Source organism: Brienomyrus brachyistius, chromosome 16, assembly GCF_023856365.1.
Source record: "Brienomyrus brachyistius isolate T26 chromosome 16, BBRACH_0.4, whole genome shotgun sequence".
Classification (NCBI taxonomy): Eukaryota; Metazoa; Chordata; class Actinopteri; order Osteoglossiformes; family Mormyridae; genus Brienomyrus; species Brienomyrus brachyistius.
In genome coordinates, this window is record NC_064548.1 from 11,587,122 (window position 1) to 11,601,308 (window position 14,187).

The window sequence follows — 14,187 nt, forward strand, 5'->3', positions numbered from 1 at the left end:
CCAGCTTTCACATTAGACTCAAAGTCAAACAAAGTGAAAGTTACATCTGTCATCATAATCACTACCGTAACAAACAACATTCAACCAAACCATAATAATTTTGTGCCTTATCACATTTGTCAGGCAGATTTATTTCCAGATACTTAGCATATCACACAAAAAGTCAACATCACACAAGTGTTCTGTGTCAAGGTGGGTCATACACCACTGCAGGAGAAAGTGCACCAAAGAAACCAGAAAAAGATATCGACAAAATACACACCAACCTTATTTTACTCATAAGTAGACTACTAATTAGTCTACATTTTATGTGAAGCACTAATATGAGTGCTTACATTCCTTGCCATACGGTCTACATGGTGTGACTACATACAAACTAGTGTGAAGATGATTTTAGTCATGAGCTAAGAACAAAAGACAACAAAGAGATTCTCTCAAAGACAAGTTATGTTGTAAAAGTGTAAGAACACTGTATGCTTTAATGTTAGATAAAATAAACAGAGACATTATAAAACCTGATTATGCAAATTCTCCCTCAATAAAACCCATAACTAGCTTAAATAAGTGTGTTGAGGAGTATGCTATTAAACTTTAATGATGAAACTATGCAGTGACTGGAGCGGAGGCATGTAATTAATGTTTAAATTTAGCACAGTGCTGGTGGTGATTCGTTGCTGAAGTATAATTTTTTTCCAAAAAAAAAAAAATGCAGATGAATGTTCCCTGAATTTCTTGTGTTGTTAACATCACCAAAACAGAGCAGAGTTTTGATTCCTCATTACATCCTTTGATTTCATGCGCATACCTCAGAATAAGCATCTCTCACTCTCTGCGTCGCAGAAGATCAACTACACCAAATTAAACCTACAATTACAGTATTTCTCCTAGCAAAGCTTACACTGTGGAGATCTTGCTGGTACTGCTGAGGTCAGCATAAGGCCAGTCAAAGACTCCAGGATCAAAGCAGATCTATCCTGTGACCAATGGGGCTCAGTCAATGATAACCACGTGAATTTAACAAGGTTATTGTGTTGTTATTTGAACAGCATGCAATGCAGTAAAATTTGATATGTTTACTCAAAATTCAACCCAGGATAAATTCATATGATATCACTCGAGAATGAGCAACTACAAAATAATCTGGTCAAGTGAAATATTGTCAAGGAATATTTCTCATATTGTGATATATCAACAAATACAACCTAAAAACGTCTTAAGACAACCGTCCTACTAAAAAATAAACGTAAACATGTGATATAGTACACAGATTATTTTGTATTTCGTGACATAGAGTGAATGATTACTGCAACATTTTAAGAAATCAATGACTAACATGCCACATCACAAAATAGTTAATCAAATAAAATCCCACAACAATGGTTTTGTGCATACAAAAGCAAAGTAAGGACAGTGTAAGGTCCAGAGATTAGGACTGAGCAACTCCCTGCTGACTCCCCGATGATGCTCTCTAAGAGAGTCATGCTGACAGAGGAAGCAGAGATATTCCACCTGTATAAAGGCAGAGGTTCTTTTTATTTGTCATGTGTGAAGGGAAGAGAGGGGGTTGTGGAGAAACCCCCCAGAAAACGTAAATGACTCCAAATTGACTCTAAAAATAGCCTCTCCGTCTGCTTTCTGATGCATAATGCAGAAACCAAACTGAAAGGAGTCCAAATTAAAAATCCAAGCTGATCGCTTTCCACCAGCGTCACACCTGGACTTAGGATCAGGAAGCACAAATCTCTGACCTCCCTTGATCTGTCAGCGATGACAGCGCTGCTGGCCGGGGAATCGATGATCTGAAAATCCAACTTAATCCAGGTCAGCAAGACAGGCCAGAGTACAACATGCAGGAACACTGATGACAAATTTTCCTTTACATATATTCTTTGAAAAGAAGGTACATCTGTAACATCATACCACTGTATGTAAGAGCTGGAAACCTATCCCAGGCAGCATAAGACATAAGTCAGGGGCACCCCTGGGACAGGATGCCAGTCCACTGCAGGGCATGAGCACCAAAGGTGGAGATTTCAGGTTCAGAAAGTCCAAATTCAAGCTAAGATTTTGTTTCAATCAGCCAGTTGAGTACTCTGCGACTGTGACTCTTTATACTCAACTGAGTATAACTACTGAGACAACTGAGTGACACTAACTGGAGAGCATATTTGGACAGAACATGCAAACCCAACACACACAAAGTGGATTCAAACCCTCAATCCAGGAGGTTTGAGGCTACCATGTCACACTACTGGTCGAGCCTCAGTCCGTTTCTTAATCAAACAGTCCAGCGGCGCAGTGCTTACATGAATGCAAAAAATAACCAAAAGTGGGTAGGATGCTCATAGATGCATCTGTTTTATGCCTTTTCTATGCCAAACCTCCCCAGGCTGTTGAGTATCCCTTGGGACATTGAAATAGAAGGTTAAAAGGCATGTTACTTGATGATTTACTCTTGGCATGTGACCAGCAAATTCTAGGCCTCCAAAGAATTGCATACTCCATGGATTAAGACAAGTACTCTGTTGTAGGTATCCAAAGAACGGCTTGCTATAACCATGCTATAACGATAACAGTAGAATCCAAATGTTGGTCCTGGAAACAGAATGAATGTCAACGGATGCGACTGAATATGGGAGATAAAAGGCAGATCAATTTTCAAGGGCATGTGCAGGGAGATTTAACCCTATGTTGAGTAGAGGAGGCATTTAATTTGGATGCCTGTTACATAACTCTGCTGAGGAACACACGAACACAAATGAAATATACTGTCAGAACAGAAGCTTTGTATACCACATCCTGGCCTGCTATTCCTGCTGCACTGAAGTGACAGTATTATTTTTCGCAATGGCTGTCCTGTTAATATCTAACATCCAAGCACAGCTATTTTTCAGTTGTCAAAGTGTTTGGCGTCAAGTTTCGCCATATTCTGCCAGGGAGACCTTGGTGGTGACATTTCTTTCAACACAGAGCAGGCTGCCCAGTCCCAGTCCCTAAAAAACTATACAAAGAAATCCAATTCACAGTAAGCTTCACCGCAGTGGAACCTATCGCCATTTCCAATGGGATGTGCATCAATCCGTGCCCAAATACCTGAAACGATCATATGGGCTGTACGCCCCCCTCCCCCACTGCCGTCTGATCTGTTGACATGATTTATGCCCCCTGGAGGCCAGTTCATGTACCATGTTTCAGCCAGGTGGGGAGGGAGGGGATTTGTTCCTTCTCCACTTACCGAACTGGAGCCCAGTCACGGGACGGAACAGACAGCGACTATTGCCTAACTAATATCACTATAACCTTTCCCTATTTACGACAAGATGCAAAGCTAAGGAATAGCTATAAATATATTGCACATAGTCAAAATTCTTTCCACTTACAATAAAGCGCCCTTAAAAAGATTCTTCTCCTCTGCGTTTCTTTGCAGCGCCACACATATCGGCTTACCTTTTTTCCGATGAGTCTACTGCTGATAGTAAAACTGGCAACATTTCATATATGCTCACGCGCCCGATTTTATTCACTGTGTAGCAGCTCTCTATTTCCTATCTGACAGCGCCAAAGTTGCTCCTCTGTGGTACATTAGCCTTTGCTTAGCTGTACTTGATTAATGAACTGTGTGTGAACATCAGAAGACTCAGACAAATCCTTCGCCCCTCGTTGGCCAGTCGCGAACAGCTTTATTTATCCCTCGTTCTTAAAGAGCCGCCGTGGACAGCGGCTCCGCCAGGCCGCCGTGCAGTTGTCCCCTCCCCGGCTTACCGCGAAGCGTTAGCTGTCGACGTGCCAGGTGTTGCGGATGCCACTGAGATTAAACGGGGCCCCTGTTTGGTCCACACTGTCGTATCAATTTCATCTTTCAGATGTGGTTACCCGTCAGAGGGATCAATAGGTTTAAAATATGCAGCAAGAGCAATATGAATCTACAGGATTAAGCTGGAGGAAGGAACGGCATCCATTTAAACATCAATACGTGGCTTGATGTCCTTACAAGACGCAGAGAGTTTGACTATCCAAAGCAAAAATACAGTTTAGGACTCCATGTAACACATAATCACAAATAAACGTAGCATCATATTCAATGGCATTAATATGAGAAACGGAGTTCTACATTTATTAATGTGCATAGCGAGATTCAGCCTGTTAGCCATTGTACTATGCTTATAATGTCGGAAGCGTAAACAGACAGTAGCATAACAGTACAAGGAACAATGCATGAAAAATGCATTGACAAAGCACCTTGGGAGTAGTAGTGGTAATGGAGTCGGCAGCCCTGCCTTTACACAGGTATAGAGCCTCAGAAGTAATACCTGTGATATAGTCTGCAGCTCTGCTGTTATATAGGTTGAATAGCATAGTAGTAATAGTGGTGATGCAGCCTACAGCTCCGCCATTATCTAGGTTGAGTACCTCAGCAGTAATAGTGGTAATAGTCTACAGCTCTGCCTTTATACAGGTGGAGTATCTCAGAATTAATATGGGTGATGCAGCCTGCAGCTCTACCTTTATACAGGTAGAATACCTCAGTAGTAATTCTGGTGAAGCAGCCTGCAGCTCTGCATTTAGTCAGGAAGAGTACCTCAGTAGTAACAGTGGTGATGCAGCCTGCAGCTCTGCATTTAGTCAGGAAGAGTACCTCAGTAGTAACAGTGGTGATGCAGCCTGCAGTTCTGCATTTAGACAGCAAGAGTACCTCAGTAGTAACAGTGGTGATACAGCCTGCAGCTCTGGCTTTATACAGTCTACTGAGAAGGGTATACCTGTACTTTTGAAGTACTCATAAATATGTGCATTAAGAAAACCATAAACAATTATCCAACACAACAAGAATGTTTGGTTTTTAAGAAGGATAAGGCACACATTTTCATTATTTTAGAAGTAAAGCAGGTTCGGATCATTCTTTAGTTCATGTACAGTGTCATGTACAACATAGTCATTAACATAACAAACATGGCTGTAACATGGGCAATAAAATGTTACAATTATTTAGCATTTCTTTCTTGAAACAGACATATGCAATTGAAATTCATGCTAAAAAAAGAACCATTTACAGAGAAATAGCAATGCAATGCTTTGATTTCTTGTGTGAATATTAATTTCCACAATTCAGAATATTACTATGTTTCTATGCTCATTTGAAGCTTTAAGCTTTTTAAGAAAGAAAACACACAGTCTTAGACTTCTGCTGAAGTTTGGGGCAGTGATACTGTCATTTAGTAGTATCTCATGCACTGATAATTAGTACAGTGATTATTTTAAAGGTTCAGGGAGTGAGGTGCTTGTGTACTGCGAGAAAGGTTAGATGTACCTTGGCGTTTAATGTACAGCTGGGAGATCACCCCCATTATACGGAAACACCATAGCTGTTATTATTAGAGTGTGAAAATGAAATCCTTTCATTACCATATTGCTTTTTTTAATCAGTTACCAAGTTTAGCATTTACTGCAAGCTGGCATGCAGGGAAAAAAAGAAAATGTGTTTTTTAGTGTGACTGAGAACTGCACAAAAATGCAGCTCAAACACTACAGCGGTGATAGTATCAACCGCTTTCTGCCAGCTGGGCAAACTGCCATCTGCTATGCTACCCGGCTGTATTTATATACAGAGATTTCACAAGTTCAATCTAAAATGGCACAGTAAATCAATGTGTTTATACATTTAAATAAGGTCGGCATGCAAAAGCTGGACAAAACGGTTCTGAACTGATGGAATGCTTTCTGTATGCAGTTAAACTGTTTAAAAAGGAAAAACGAATGCCCTACAGCACCCCTGTCTGAGCAAGAGCCTAAAGACATAAAAAAAGTTATGCAGTTCGTCTCATTTAAAAAAAAAAAAAAAGACAAAATATCTCTCAATTGTTTAGTAAAAGTAAAATAGACAAGGCCTGATACAAGATTTCATCACCGGTTCAGCACCCATCCTACTGCATTTTTAATTTAAACAAAGTTCAATTTGTTCAACTAAACTTCTCCTAGTTCTCAAGGATATTTCTGTCCTATTCGTCTTCTGTATTTTTTTCCAGAATGAAACTTAAAATTTGAATTTGTAATAAAAAAAAAACACTATTTGCCCATTGCAGTTGGAGCCAATTACAGAGAGCTACATCAAAGCTTCTCGTGTCCACTGCCAAAGTGCATTAAGCGACAGCCAGGTGATAATGAATCCATTCGCTTCCACAAAACAGAGCCTAATATGGGATATTAAATACATTTACATTCCACGGCAAGGACTCTCCATACCTCAGTGGGAGATTAAAGCCTGGGAATTGCTCACAGTTGCCTCTGACAGGTTTCTTCCAGACATTATCAGATCAAACACACCGAGGAGTGGAACTATCTGTCCAATCTCAATCACAGTCAATCTAAATTCTCCCGCTTTCCATCCCTTGCAGTTCCTCCTGTCTCTCAGGCTTCAGACTTCAGCGCAATGGTCTTACAACGAGCGCCCATCAATGGTCAGAAGCTGTAATTGTAAGTACTGTAGTCATCCGGTCGGATTACCCGGGGAAGGCTTGGTATTTTTCATCAGCATTTGAACTTTTGCTTCCTGCTGACTGGGATGGCCGATGGCATCAAGGGAGCCACAACTGCTTAATCCTGCCGCAGTACTGCAATGGCTCCCTTTACACGCCGCCCTGTAACACAATACGTTTTATAGTTTGGGCTGCCATGCGGCCCTGAAGAAGGAGGAAAAGATTTGGTGGGTGGGTCGAGTTGAGGCAGGGTCATCCCATCTCCTCGCCTGAGAGAGGCGGAGAATTGGAACCCAGGATTACGACTGTTCTCCGACCTCAGAATAATTTGATGCTCAAAAACACCATATACATAACTGGCCTATGACTACATTTTACATTCTGCTTATTTGACAGACGCTTTTATCCATAGACGCTTTTTTTGGGGAAGCGGGGGTCAGACGGTCCCTGGAGAAACTGGGTGTTATAAGCTTTATTTAAACCTTCTACACACAGACACAGTGTCCAAACCCCTTGAGTAACACACTGGCCCAACACAACGATGATGCTAGTCATTGGGACAGCGTGGGCGGGTGACAGTAGACAAGATTAAAGTCAACTATTCACAGTCATGTTCAGTATATAAAAGCAGCCACACAGTGTGTGACAGGATATTATACATTGTGTGTGAGTGAGGTTAATGCTTTTTAACAATGACACACTCAATACACTCAATACCAAGACTTTAACCTACTGACCAATGCTTCATGCTAGCTTGTAAGGTGAAATTGTTGTATGCAACACAAGTGTTCACCTTCAGCGTCTAAAAGACTTAACTTACTCTATTTCTCTATTCCCAAGATAGATACTAAAAATAAACAACTCTTCCCTTTTCCCTGTTTTATGGATTATTCTGTATATATGATGCAGTAATGTATTACCACACACCCACGTCAAGCACCTTGGGGTGACTTGCAAATAATTTTTGCAATAGATTACATTGAGCTATAGTGTGTAAATAAACCCATTAATCAGGTGGCAGTGCACCACAGACAATTACCTGCAAATTTTGGGAAATGGTAAAATATTTTAAGAAAGCTTTACACTGTGGTTGTCAGAGTAGCTCATTATAGCTGAAAAAGTAAGCATGCTTAAGAGCTAATGGAAGAGCTTCACCGTCTATAATCAGGGGCTTAATGTGTTATCAGTCTGCCTGAAGAGAGCAGCTGCGAGCACCGACCAGCAGTGGGTCCGGGGGCCCCCACTCCGTCTGTGGGCCCGATCCCTATCAGGCGAAGACCCCATGTAGACCCTGCCTCGACAGCTGAGCTGTGGAACACGGCGGGACTTCTGATCTCACAGGAAAAACTGCTAGCGTTCCCCCGTGTGATCGCCATTTCTCCACAACACCACTGTAATCATTTTCATTTCCCTCAAATCATTTTCCATCTAACCCTTATTGCGCCCCCAGCAAAATGTCAGCATTGGATGGGTTTGCAATTCAATCAGCAAACAGCCCCCTTCAGGGAGCAATAACCAAGCTATAGATACAAGACCGGGAACACATTACTTTGCTTACCAGCACATGAGGGGTTCCTCGTTTTCCAGGGCTGTTAAGTGTAATATGTTTGCAAATTTTGTGCTGTGAGTTTTAGCAGCATAGTACATTAAATTAACCAAAATTCCCTAGAAGAGCTGATAAAATATATCATATCATTTATTACTAAATGAGAAGTTTCTGCGCAAATGTTGCACAGCCATAATTAAAAAAAAGTGATATCACACATCAGACAATTTGCAATCTCATAATTAAAAATATTTTTTTCACCATGTCATGTGCTCAACTCCGCCTAAATAAAACATGTGACATTTTTTCTTGAAATGTCAGCGTAAAAAGGATGTTGCCAACAAAATCCAAGAAAAGCTCGGGACACCTTGGATGCAATTACCTTTGAAGCCTCAGACAGAAGTATAAGACAGACTGTGCCGGGCGGCAGGCGGCACCAAGGGGCCCCGTTTGATCTGCTTCGGCACCATAATTTACCCCGGTGCCAAAATGACACTCAGGAGCCACATCCCACAGAGTAGCACAGAAACCAAATCTAAAATTTGGCTCCCCCTCCCCTCAGACCAAACAGCCACACCGGAGTGGATGCAATGGCACAACAGGCTTCACAGTTCTTCAACCAACCAACCATCCATCCTTCTATCTTCCACTTATCTCATTCGGGGTCGCTGGTCTTTATAAACCATGGTCTGCTCCTTCTCAACTGCTAAAAGTGTTAACAGACCCAAGATCATTATCAAACATTATGGGGCATCAGAGGTGTATATTTATTTAGCTATTTTATTTATCCAAACAAATCTACAATTTCTACGTATTTGTCCGTCTGTCTGTCTGTTTGTTTGGTTGCTTGTTTGTTTGTTTGTTTGGAGAAAGCAGGGTCAGACAGTCCCTGGTGCAATTTGGAGTTTGCTCCCGGGATCAAAGGTGAAACTTCTATGCTGACAAAGGGATCTCAACCGGCGATCTCCTGATCACAACCACAGCATCCTAACCCACTGAGTCATGTGCCACCCCAAGGTTGACAAATGTAAATTCCATTTTATACAGTGTTTGGGGTAAAATTAGCCAGGTTGAGTGATTGTGAACTGAAGAAAAACAGCCCAACAGCCTATGGCACTTAGGGATGGTTTATATTTTGATAGAATACAGTCAGACCCGATTTGCCCCTGTTCTCTTGTTCTTAAACTCTCATTTGTTCCATGTGGTCTCACCCTCAGAGGATAAACATCAGCTTGACTTTATGTTTAGCAATGACAGCAAAGCCAAACACTTCAATGCCCAGAAGGGATAACCTGCCATGAGATCATGATGCATTACATAGTTTGAGAAAACAGATTCCAGATAACAACAGTCAAGGCAAGCCAATATGCGTAGGTTTCTATAGCAATCACACAGAAGACACACAGAACAATATTACCTGAATTCCCTTTCATGTCTATAAACATGTCTGACTCACCATGACAATCCATTGTTCTTCTAAAATCTACAAACTACAGCCCCATTTTTGAATTTCCCAAAATACACCCATTCATATTTGAGCGGAACATGTTACGAATGGACCAAATAAGAACCACGTTAAATCGATTTATATTAGAAGCAGATAATTTACATGCTGGTCACCATACCTCACAAAAAATAACCAAGCTGGGTGAACACTATGATAATAGTTCCCTGACTCAATGTTTTTGTTGACAAAACCCACATGATTACACTTGCTCTAACTACACTAAATATGCTTGGTTCACACAATAACTTGATGTAACACCCACGGGGCAGATAAAAATGAGTGATGACAGCTTCACAATAGCTTTGGAGGGTTGGACTTCCTATCCTCTTTGGCTTAGGGTCTTATGCATTCCTTGCTGCCAGTGACGTAAACATATCTGGACTACCTTTGGCCAAGGGTGCTAAATGAGCTGCAACCTTTCTTGCATAAGAGCATTAAATACAAAGCTGAATGATGGATAAGAGCCAAAATGGTAACACGTCTTCTACAATCCATAATCAACAAATCTGATTGCAAAGAGCTTAAGACTGACAATCTAAAACAGTTGTACATTCAATTAAATCCTACCAAGACTAGGTGTCACAATAAATGGTGATGGAATGAATTAATACAATTCCAACATAAAGTCTATTTCGTGATTTGCCCACTTATGACAATAACATGCATATCCCTGATTTTTAAACCTTATTTGCAGGGTGAGTGACTTTTAATGGTTGTCTTCTGAAGTGGGGAACCAATCATTCCAGTCTCTGTTAGAAATAATGCGAAAGTAATTCAATCCATGTTATAATATTTTCTGAGAGAATCTAACTCTTGATTGGGGCTGTTTCCGCTTTGCTCATGCTGCGCACTCAGCTGAGGCAGATGGAACGTCACGCAAAGTGCAGGCTGGAAGTAACAGCTTGGCCCGCCGTCCGTGCAAACAGTCACGTTGCAAATCAGCGAAAGCACATAATAGGCAAATTACGGTCGCATACAACAAAAGAACTGCTTCTCTCGGAAAACATATTTTGCCAGACAGAGCGCATTGAAGACCATTCCCAAAGCTAAGAGTGTAGGTGCAACAGTAAAATCAAAAACCTTTAGTAGGCTTGCTTATTCATGTGATGATTCATTAGAAGTATGCTGTAATACTAAACAATATCTATACAGACTCTGCTTCAGTTCATCAATGCGATATTTCCTTATATGTTCTGTGATAACATCCAAGGTTTTTAAACCACTTTAAGTGTCTCCGTTCATGCATCATTGAATATATTTTTAACACTGAACCAATAAGGATTTTAAACCTCCATAATCAGCTTTCTACAATTATACAAAAAAATTATGTGCAGTGTAAAGAGTAAAGATGATGTCTGAACCTTAGGGATAGGAATACAAAAATCAGTGAGCACTGATAAATATTTTTATCATCTTAAATGCATCTTCATGAAAAGTGAAGAAAATCCACAAAGTCACCCCAACAAACCCGTCAACATTCAAACAGCCAATCAAAAATTCTTGCTTCTTACAAAGAGGTCTTATTACAGTCTGTAGATACTCTACCGATATTATTCTCCACTGGGGAAAAAATTGAAAAAAACAAAATGTTAGTTAACAGAAGTCATTGATGATCAACTTTTATTATATCTATCATCTGCCACATTGTGCCATGCCTTTCAGAGCAAATTGATGTCACAGAGTTCACACACTCATAACAGTAAATAACAATGTTGGCTACACAGACGGAGTAATGATACACTGTGATACCAAAACTGGACCTACATCTATCTTCTAGAGAAGACAGCAGCCAGAGACTGTAAACTCCCAAACAGCGTAATTAATTCTTACACAGAAATAGAAATTGCAATAAATAAAACCGTCTTAAGACAGTAATAGGTTCATGGCCTATTAAATTAAAAATCAAAGGTTTTACAGCTGAAGTGTTATAGCATAAGGGCTTTTTATACATTTGGACATGAAGGAACGACAGTCATAATTTGCATGAACTGATATGCAGAATCGCTGCTCCTGAGGATGAGTAACAGGAATGTTAGATCACACCTATGACTTCGACTGAGCTATAAGTCTTCACAATCAGCTCTCAGCTCTGAAAGTGCTAAAGCCCATAATCAGATCAAGGATCGCAGACTAATGCTTTTTATGAAGAATAAAGTTAAAAAAGAAAATCTGAACATTCCCTTTAAAGAAGCAAACAGCCAACGTTACTTGAATTGTTCTCGGCTTCAAATACAGGGTGCAATTGACTTTTCTGTCTTTTGAAGAAGGAGATCAGAAGCTGAACAGAAGCCTCACTAACTCTGACACATCATACTCCTATTAATTTCATGCTTTTTTGGAGCCTATTGCTGCTCTACAACCAGTGGATTCTTCTCTGCAAGGTTCCATCTGTGATTTGCGTTTTTTTATTATTATTATTATTATCAAATCAAAGACACAAAAACATCCAGCCAACATATCTAGGTATCACAATCTCAGGGCTCCACACGACGGCTTTTATTCAAGCTGAGAAGATAATTGAGGTTAAATAAGCTTTATATATGAAGTGATCCCCCGCTATATTGCGGTTCAGCTATCGCGCCCCCGCTATATCGCAGATTTTTCCTATCGCTTTTAAAACATGTGGAAGGGGTATTTTAAGGCTTAAATTATTTGAAAAATTGTCTATTTATATTGCCGTTCCACATTGCAGATTTTCACCTATCACTGATGGGTCTGGAACATAACTTCTGCGATAGGTGGGGGATCACTGTATATCATTATTGCTGATAACTGACAGTATATTACAGAATTCATTTTGGAAAATTAATTTATTAATCAGTGCCCTGCGATGGGCTGGCCCCCCATGCTGGGTTGTTCCCTGCCTCGTGCCCATTGCTTCTGGGATAGGCTCCCGGGACCCAATAGGATAAGCGGTTTGAAAAATGGATGGATGGATGGAATTTATTAATCAACAGTTACCATAAAAACAAACCAAATATATTATGTAAATTGAACATTACTTTTGTGCTGTTTTATCTGAAAGGCATAAATAACACAATCTATGATATCACTTGTATAATAAGAGTTATACACCAGAGTCTTGTGACCTCATTGTACTCCAGCAGTACAGCGTTATTTTTGTAGATCTGCACTCCATCTGTTTGTGTGGGATTTCTACTTATTCTACCACATCGCTGTGTACAAATTAAATTTGGATCAATTCAACCTATAATTGAATTCCTTGAAAGGACCGCCATCATCCCATCTGAATAACATAATACACCCATTTAGATTCTGTTGAGTAACGCAGTCCATTGTTGGCTGTGAAAGGTCAGTGTGAACGGGCTTTCCATGAACCTGAAAATGAAGCCAGCAATCCAGCTGTGACAGCGAATGGAAATCCGACTATGCAACGTGCATGAAGATAAGGGGGGGGGGAGAAACATCATGTACAGTCATTTATGAAGCTATTTCAGATGATGCTAAGAGTTGATGTTCGCAGACCACATTTCCTGCATTCCCGGTAGTCTAAAAGCCCCCCAAGAACATCCACTGGTGAAAGCAACAGAGAAAAAGACACCTCTAAAAGGAAAATTAACACAAGCCCCAGGTGAAAGTAGTGCTCGAAAGGATGGTTCTTATTTCAAGGCGAGTCTAGATGACCTGAAATGTCGAACTGCTATGTACAGACACAGATGAAAAAACACCATGAAAATGCCCTTACAGAGTGTTATGTAAGGACAGTAAATTAAAAGTGTTTCTGACTTATATTAAAGAATCAGTGCAGTAACAGAGTGCCATCACTCTAAGCTGCGATTGGAGGTTTAATCTCAAAGGGACACCTTGAACCCCCAATACATCATTAATATGAATAAAAGCAACCTGAAAGATTTTGTTCTTGGCAGAAATTCACAGGGTGACGACTGAAATAAGCAAAATAATAAAATACAGACTGTGAACAGAAGCTCTGTGGAGAAAAATAAGGCCAGGGAAGTAGCAATGACCAGGAATGGTATATTTCTGATCCGGTAGCTTCTCTGACATGCTGTTTATGTATGGAGCCAAAGCAAGCAAGTATCACAAGATGCCGAGTTCAGAACATCCGGACCCTCAATTCTATAAACCCCAAACTGTATAGGATCTGAACCCATGACCAGCCACACCTGGAGGAAACCAACGCATCAATTAAAAACAGTGTCCTTTTCTTGGTTTTTCGGAAGGCACTCACGGAAAAACAAATAGCAGCATATTTTTTTTCTGCTTGGCGCTGGTAAGACATCTGCCTGCGATGCTTCCCAATTCAGTGCCGGGAAGGGAAAACAAAAGTCCGCACCCCTCACTAAAATCGGCCACCTCTAAAAATACCTCCCTCCCTAACTCCACTTCCTGTACCGAACAGCACCCCTCGGGTCCAACTCATGGGTCTGCAAGTGCACATTAGCGACGGTGAAACATTGCGCTACAGCGCTGGGGGTGCATGTAGGGTTTACCCTCCTAAAACCTCCAGTGTGTCTCCCTGCTCAGTGAGAGAACATCCCCCCCCAAAAGATCCGAGATCTTCCTAAAGGCTGCACCGACTGGGAATTTGGTCTGTTTACCACACCACAATCTGGACATAGAGCTGAAAATGAAATCAGGTTAGCTCGCCCGGAGTACAAGCCTTAGTGTAGAATATACAT

The 14,187-nt window shown here is 40.7% G+C and overlaps 1 protein-coding gene across 6 annotated transcripts in view; it reads right to left on the minus strand.

Moving 5' to 3' along the window:
* Positions 1–14,187, minus strand: part of znf385b (zinc finger protein 385B) — a 71,217-nt gene that overhangs the window by 30,318 nt on the left and 26,712 nt on the right. Inside the window, exon 2 of one of the 6 annotated variants that reach the window (XM_048979547.1) lies at positions 6,241–6,635. The exons of the other annotated variants lie outside the window; for them this stretch is intronic. The gene's annotated coding sequence lies outside the window, so the exon portion shown is untranslated. The remainder of the gene's footprint in view (positions 1–6,240; positions 6,636–14,187) is intronic. 6 annotated transcript variants of the gene reach the window in all.